We start from the raw sequence: 8,358 nt of genomic DNA, 5'->3' as shown, positions 1-8,358 counted from the left end.
ATCTGCCCTGGTTTCCAGACTTCCTGAGATTTATCAGTACTTGTATGGCATTCATGCCTTTATTTCACCCTTCCTGTGTTGACACTTGTCTTAAGAGTTTTAGATCCTGAACATGATCATCTCAAAGTTTGCCTGACAGTTTGGTCTTCCTCACATTGTCGTAGAGTATCAGGTCTCTACCACTTGAAATAGATTGTATTGGATTAGATTATTGGCACAGTCTCTTGTGCTGCTAGTCCATTATCTTCGCGGTCCATACAACTGGCCATCAGCGGACATGAAGTGGCCTTATCCTGCCCATTTACCTGTCTGGAAATCAGCCACTCTCTCTGCCTAGAACAGGGAATGGATTTTCCTCAGCTTTCTTCAAAAGCTCTGAAGTTTTCTGTGACCTTTCCACTTTTATGGTATGATAAGCTTTTGCTTCCACTGAAGGGTAGAAGTCATTATGAATAGTGCCAACAAAACAGAAACATAACAATGAAAATGATATTTGAATTCAGAATAGGTATTTAAAAAGTTCACCTTCTCCAGCACAAATGGGAAAAGTAAAATAAATAAATAAATAAATAGAGCAGTCCTAAATCATCAAAACTGGCCAAAGAATTAGAAGAAGCACTATTTTTCCAAGGCTGCAATGTTTTCCATTCATCTCACTGGGCCAGCAGAGCACTAGAGAGCTGGATGCACTGAACTCCTGGCTCATACCCTAAATGACCTGCAGGAAGATCTTCTTATCTCTGTCCCCCCGTTTCTCCTTTCAATCTCTGTTTTGTCTGTTTGTATCACTAGCTATCAAAGCGCTACTGAGATATGCACGTGCAGCACCCAGCACAACCTTGTTTCAGGCTCCAGTGGGACCTTTAGGCATTACCATCCTATAAACAAGTCACAGTGATAGTGAGTGTAATTACAGTCGTCAAACTATTCCAGCTCCACTTCATTAGCCATGCCCTGAGCTAAATAACATTTTAATCAGTTTGATATGTCACCTGTGGCTTTCTTCACTGTCACTTGCAATCCAGCAAACTCCTTCCTTCATGTTTCTAGATTAGACAGAGGGTTCTTAACTGCAGACATCCACTTCCCTGTTCAGGAAGCAGTGAGACCTTTCATCTTCACCCAGAATTAAGATGATATCCAAGCATCATGAGACACAGCGCGTATGTCTCCTAGGCCCATCCCATAAGAGCAGGACATTTACCTCACATGAGAAGAAGACTTAATGCAGAGGCAAAGCAAGATACTCGGTGTCAAAGCCATGTTTGGATGAGCATTAAAGACAGACCAATATTACCCAGTACAGGAGGAAAATCCATCATTTGAAGAAGATTATGGTCTCTGATTATTAGTTTCAAAATCAGTTTTTTCTTTGGATTTCCTCTGAACTTAAACTTAGTTTGGAATGCCTTTGGTTTTGAATAGTTCTGAAATTGTATTACTTCTCCTAAGTAAGTTGATAGTCTATTCTATTTACGTGAAATTCAAATAATATTGTGAAGGATCTGACATCACTTTTACTGTGTGCCAGGCTGAGAGCCTTCCTGTACTTAAAGGCAACCTATAGGAAAGCTGGGGAGGGGGTCTTTATCAGGGCCTGGAGTGACAGGACATGGACTAATAGCTTTACACTGAAAAGTTAGATTTCTAATATATGTTAGGAAGAAATTCTTTACTGATAGTACTTCACATCCAGCCACTCCAGCCCCTGGCATGTTCCCTGCAGCCCCTCCAAGCCTGGCACAGGCCCTACAGCTGGCTCCGGGGACGACCCCGTTGCTGTCTCAGGCACCAGTACACACAAGGGGAAGGAATGCATGCAGAAGTCATCTCGTTTCGGAAGGGCAGAAAGTCCTCCCAAGAAGGGGAAGGAGCAAGAGGAAGGCGAGGCAGCCTACCCCAAGGTAGGGCCATCCCAGGGCACAGGACGCTGTTGGAAAGGAGAGCAGAGAGAAAAGCAGCAGGAAGCAGGTGATCCCCATCCCTGGGCGAGCTGCGAGCCATGGGACAAGATTGCAGCTGTCCTCCAGGCGAGCACATTGTCAGCTGGCTGCTGCGCTGCTGGGATAGCAGCTGCGGGAGCCTGGCAGCAGAGGGCAGGGAAGCCAAGCAGCTGGGATCCTTCTCTGGGGAAGGGGGCACTGAGAAAGAGCTTGCAAACAGGGCACAAGCCCTCAGCCTCTGGAGGCGGCGCCTGTCAGGCGTGAAGGAAAGGGATCCCTTCTGGGAAGATGCTGTGGGCTTGCTGAGGCTCGAAGAGCAGACGGTGCTGGCTGCTACCAGCGTGCTGCAGCAGCGGCAAGACAGAGCCGTGGTGGTTTTCCTCAGCTGGGCAGCTGAGCTCCAGCACAAGCGCTCTCTCCCTGCCCCTCCTCCAACGCCAAGGGGAGAAAAGAGGCTGGCAAGGGCTCAAGGGCTGCCAGAAGGACAGGGAGATCACTCCACAAGGAGCGTCACGGGCAAAGCAGGCTCAGCACAGCCTGTTCCAGTCCAGCCCGGGGCCTGCTCCTGCGGGGGCTCTCCACAGGCCGCGGCCTCCTCCAGGCCACAGCCACCTGCTCCACCGGGGGCTCCTCCACCCGCAGGGGGGCTGCAGCGTGGAGATCTGCTCCACGGGGGACCCATGGGCTGCAGGGGGACAGCCTGCTCCACCAGGGGCCTCTCCCTGCACAGGCCGCAGGGGAACTGCTGCTGTGAGCCTGGAGCACCTCCTGCCTCCTGCTGCACGGAGCTTGGGGGCTGCACAGAGCTTTCTCACTCCTCCCTGAGCCAGACGCTGCTGGGCAGCAGCTTTTGTTCCCTTTCTTAGATGCAAGATCTTCTTAAGTTCAGTCCAGCCAAGTAGGAAAAGTAAATGTGGACAGCTGTATCTTGGCAAAGAAGATAGTAGGGAGCAAGGAGGTTCAGCAGTCAAGATGGAAGGTGATGCCATGAGGCTTACAGGCTAGTAATGTTCTAGTGAAACCCAGCCTTCCTAAAGAAACCTGCCTGACTACTTGATGTGAGTAACAGACTCTGTTCAGCTCTTTCCTAACATAGAAACGGTGCTGACTGCTTCTTCAGAGTAACAGAAGTTCGTGATACTACTGAAATAGTTGTGGTTCAGATGTAGATCTGATTTCTCCTAAGCACACTGAATTCACAACTGTTGATCCTCCAGAGGAGGCTTTGCAATTGAACACCTGGAGAATAGGTAAATTTCCCGCTGTTGTTCTCCTCTCCTCTTGTTTTGTTTTGTTTTGTTTTGTTTTGTTCCTAGTAGCATAGGCTTAAGACTCTGAAGAAACGGGCTGCTTTTTTTCATTTCCAGCACTGGCTGTTCCTCCTGAGCCCCGCCTTCTATTTTTGCAGTCATAGGATATGTGAATGTAAATTCGTGGAGAGAGGTAGAAAACTCTTTCAACTGGTGTTTTTTCGGCTATGTGGGGAGAACAAATAGAGTGGCTTTGAATATTCTGGCTCTTAATCAGAGCGGCATGTGGAGGGAGACAGATGCGTTTGCTTTTTTAGTGCAATGGCTTCAGAAGCAAGAGGGGAAAAAGCACTTTCTCTGGGAGCTGAAGAAGGTGTCCTAATCACAGGAGAGGTTTCTAAATGGCATATCTTTGCGAGGGTTCCTGTAGTCCGGAGGTTTTTGTTTGTTTGTTTGACGTTGGAAGGTTTTACTCTTAATATTCACGTCCTTCAGCAGAAGTGAGAAATGTGATTTTATTTTGTGCAGTGTCGTGGACCCTCCGAAATCTCCTGGGAACGATGAATACCTCGCCCAGTACCAATGTGATGACGGTGGAGACAAGGAGAAAGCAAGAAGATCAAAAGAACGTGACCTCATTTCAAAAGAAACTGTTTTGTACGGCAAAGAGTCTTGTGAGCCTGGTGAGAAATTGCGGCATACTTCCTCTCTCAAGTCTGACACTGAATGTAGCTCTAAAAACCTTTCCTCCTCAGCTCTTACAGAGAGATGCCAAGATACAAAGGACAAGACTAAAACCACTGAGAAAGAGCATTACCAAAGCAAGACTAACATGCTCCTAGTGAAGAGAAGGAGAGTCAAAAAGCAGGTCCTTCCAGCAAGAGAAGGATAAAGTTGAATACAAAGAATACAAACTTGAGCTCCTGATTGGCTTCATGCTGAACTCTGTGCTGTTCTTGTCCTAATCTTGGTCTCTCCATAGATAATATGGTTTAAATCCAAATAGAATCGTGCGATGAGGAAGATCTCACTGCAACAAATTCAACATCTAAAATCAAAGTTGACATTTTCCGTGATTTTCTTCCTGAGCAGAAGTGTGCGGTACTCCTTTTATATTAACGTAGAGATTATTTCAAACAGTCTTGAAGTGCTTAATGACTTAAGAGTCTGCAGATTTATTATCAAATCAAAAAAACCCCGACTTGGTAGACTATTTTTTTCCCAGTTTTGAATGACCACTAGGAAGAAGGTTATTCCGGCATCAAGAAAGTCATGTGGAATGTAACAAAATTTACTGAACCAGTAAGTAAAACTTATATTTTTCTATTTGTTCCATTGTTTCAACTCTTCTGACCCTTCTGGACGGCATAGATAACAGAGGGGAGATCGTGGTAATCGGAGCTACTAACAGACTGGATTCTGTAGATCCTGCTTTACAAAGACCAGGACGCTTTGGCAGAGAGTTCCTCTTCAACTTGCCAAATAAAGAGGTGAGAACTTAAATTCAATGTTAGTGCTACCATGGCAAAGTCCAACTTTATAGGAAAAAAATAATTGACAACTTGAACAAAAGAGTGATACGTGGAGACACTGCATTGTTCCATGGAGGGCAAATCTGGTACTGGATATATATGGTCAGGATGATACCACCAAGTAGTTAGTTCTATAATCAAACCTTTCATTCCCAAAGTTGTACCTGTTTGCTTAATTATTTAGTCCACTTGGGTGTTTTCATCATGAAGTTGTGTTTTTGGTCTCAATCCTTCGCTTATGAATGAATAGGGGACGTGTTTGCATTTGATTGTGCCCCTGCTCAGTGGTAGTAGTTTGAGTCATAATTCTTTTCTTCTTTATAGTAATTGTAGCAATTGGAAGCATTGTGCCAGAAGTGCTTTCTGTGAATTTACTGACTGGAAAGCAAATGTGATGAAGTAATGAGACTGTCCCAATGAAAGCTTGCTAAGTTTTAGAGAAGTTTTTTGGACAGCAAAGAAATGTTTCTGGATAAATTTTTCATTACAGTATTTTCCTCTGGGTCCTTAGGTCTCGTAGTTTGGAAACTTGTTATTGAAGCAATAAATGCCTTTTCTTTCATTGTAGGTTCCTAGAAAAAGTTCAGTATAACAAATAAGAAATATTCAATTTCCTGGTTGACAATGCAGAGTGTATATTAAATAACTGTAAAATACTTGAAAGTTGAGCAAGTAAGAAAAGTGTATTAGTAGATGAGGGGTTTTGAGGGAGGACTGTTTTGTTTTTTGTTGTTTGTTTGTTTGCCTTTTGGTTTGTTTGTTTCTTGTTGGTATTTTTAAGGAAAACTTGGGACAAGCTAAAATGCAATGATTTTGCTTCCAGGCTAGAAAAGAAATTGTCAAGATTCATACTCGTGACTGGACCCCTCAGCCACCGGACATGTTGCTTGATGAACTAGCTGAGAAATGCATTGGTAAGACTGAAACAGAAACGGATTCTTGCTTGTGACCAAGTTGTAAAGAACCTTAGCTTGTACCAGGCAGTACCCATGCTCTTGTGCCTTGTTGCACAACTAGTCAACGAGGCAGCTGGCACGCCTTCATAGCAATCTGAGTGAGATCCTTTCATCTATTTACTCTTTGTTGTCGTTCCTCTTGTTGTCTGAGAACATTAAATGGTTCTGGGGCATCTTCCTCAAGAGTATAGTTTTTGATGAGGAGTCTGCTTCAGCTGCATAAGCGCAGGATATCAGGCAGTGAGCAACATGAAACATCCCTGCAGAGTGGTATAAATGGCTCAGGATTCAAATTAGGATTAAATAAAAAAATAGGATTTATTAAAAGAATATAAAAGAATAGAGGTAAGCAAACAGTGCTGGGTGCACTGAGAGTCTCCGCTCCACCAGGGCACACACCAGTTACATCAAGCAGCTGATTTTTATGCTCCTAGACTAATACATATTCATTACTACTTCCAAAAAAAATAGATTATTATAATTAGCCTCCGGGGTCCAGTCCCTCCTACTGGAGCATGCGCATCAGTCTCCTCTGGGGGTCTCTAGGGGTCTTTCATGCTGAAGGCTCGTAGTCTTCCTCTCCAAGTCCTTCCCGTTTGTACTCCTTTGGCACTGTACCAAGTTTATATTACATTTTCTGCAGGTCTTGTCTGCCAGCCGTCCTTCAGCTTCTTTTTTCTTCCTCTTAATCTCTTGGCCCCCTGGCCAGATACCAAAGGTCTGCATAGTATCCCATAACAGTCACTAGTTGTTATCAGTTGTTATGAAATTCCCAGACATCAAACACAAATAGCTTTCTTATTGACACTTCACGAGTAATTAAAACATTCTTCCCCAGCCATTCACAGGGACAGTCACATCTATAGCAGTGTTAAGTTAATCTCGAAGAAGACAGGAAAAAAAAGGCTGTAACTGTTAGAAATAGAAGTCCGGAATAACAAAAGCAAACAGGTTCATAAATTTAAGGAGTATTTTCTGAAGACTTGATAAATTGATTAGAATGAGGGGGAGACTGGGACACACTGCATCTGTGGTTCAAGAATTAAATTGCCAGTGCAGGGCCCAGAGGCAGACAGGATTCAAACAGAATTGTTCTTTATGGACACGAAATGTTAAAACATTCCTCACAAGCGGTAGCACTTTGAATTCCCTGTTAAGCTGTTTGGTTTTGGCATTACAAATTCTTTAAATATTGCATGTTGTAAACCTGGGCCTTGACTGATGTAACGTTTGATTTTTGTTTGTTAGGAGACTGTGGTGCAGATATCAAATCCCTCTGTACTGAAGCTGCGCTGTGCTCTCTACGCCGATGCTATCCTCAGATTTATGCAAGTAGGGAGAAGTTGCTACTAGACGTTAATTCTATTAAAATAAAAGCAAAGGACTTTTTCATGGCTATGAAGAAGGTTGTTCCAGCTTCAAACAGGATCGAGGCTTCACCCGTACAAGCACTATCACCCATTTTCAAGCCACTTTTTCAAAGATCAGTAGAGAATATTTTACAAGTTGTGCAGAAGATCTTCCCGCATGCAAAGCTTGCACTAAAGAAGGACCGACAGCAAGGTATAACCACAGCATCCACTTCTTTATAATTCTGCTAAAGCAAAAACTTGTGGTTTGTGCAATCAACTTATAGCTTTCAGACATAATGGTGGTAGAATTTTATTATTTGCATGTGCATGTCTTTCTTTTGGGCATTTCTGGAATATAACGCATAGGTTTTATTGTGGATTCGAAACTGAAATGCCAAATGGAAGCTCTGAATGACTCGATACACAGTAAAGGACGATGCGTTCTCTACTGAAGCATCCTGCTTCTGACGGCAGCTAAGATAATTAGCATTTGTAGAGGTTGACGTGAGGTTTGAAGTATAAGGCACCTATTTTTCTTTAAAAAATCAAAACTCAGATCTTTGGAGGGGAAGCATTTCTAGGTCAATGTTTCTAATTCCTTTCTGAAGAATGTCAGGACCAGGATACAAGTATAACTGGTCTAAGCTAAATATTGTTTTAGCTATCATCATTTTTAACCAGTCTCCTAATTTAAATGTTTGTGGATCGTATTATACACGTGAGATCAATTAGCATTGATATTTACTAGATGAATGGAATTCTGTGGCCATCACATCCTTAATCCCCGTGCTTTCATTGTGGGAACCTCCTCCAGAAAGAAATGGTCTTGTTTGTTGTTTTCTTTTTAAGCTATTTAGCAACTGCAGAAATTGTTCGTAATCTCCTTTATTCTAAGGGGGAGAAAAAAATCACCAAGAGTAGCGTACCTTATACGTACACATCAGTGGGACTTAGTAGAGCTTTGTAGGGCCTTGTGCCATCTCCTTAGATCTGTGGTGGGCTGAACTCTAGGAAGTAGATTTCAGTGTGTGCTCTCAAATGAAGAAAGGGTTTTGGCACTGATTTAGAAGCTGTATTAATGGAAGAGAAAGAGACAAAGGCTATTCAGGAAAGTTAACAAACCTCTTTTGCCTTTCAGAGCATTTCAATCCTATTTTACAAGATGATGTTTGACAGTGATGACGATGCATCCTTGGTTTCTGGAGATGAATTAAAAGATGGAATGCCTGACGGACCAGAGAAAAAATGCCTCTGTTTCAGCAGGTAAAGAAAGATAGATCCCTGTTACGTTTAAATTCTCAGGTCTGCTGAGTCTTTGTAAACAG

General features: G+C 43.2%; 1 protein-coding gene across 1 annotated transcript in view; it reads right to left on the bottom strand.

Annotated features, from left to right (window-relative positions):
• Positions 1-8,358, bottom strand: part of LOC311428314 (GTPase-activating Rap/Ran-GAP domain-like protein 3) — a 78,854-nt gene that overhangs the window by 51,710 nt on the left and 18,786 nt on the right. The gene's annotated exons all lie outside the window — the stretch shown is intronic.

Source organism: Aythya ferina, assembly GCF_964211825.1.
Source record: "Aythya ferina genome assembly, contig: HAP1_SCAFFOLD_42, whole genome shotgun sequence".
NCBI lineage: Eukaryota > Metazoa > Chordata > Aves > Anseriformes > Anatidae > Aythya > Aythya ferina.
This window is presented reverse-complemented; position numbering and strand designations above follow the sequence as displayed.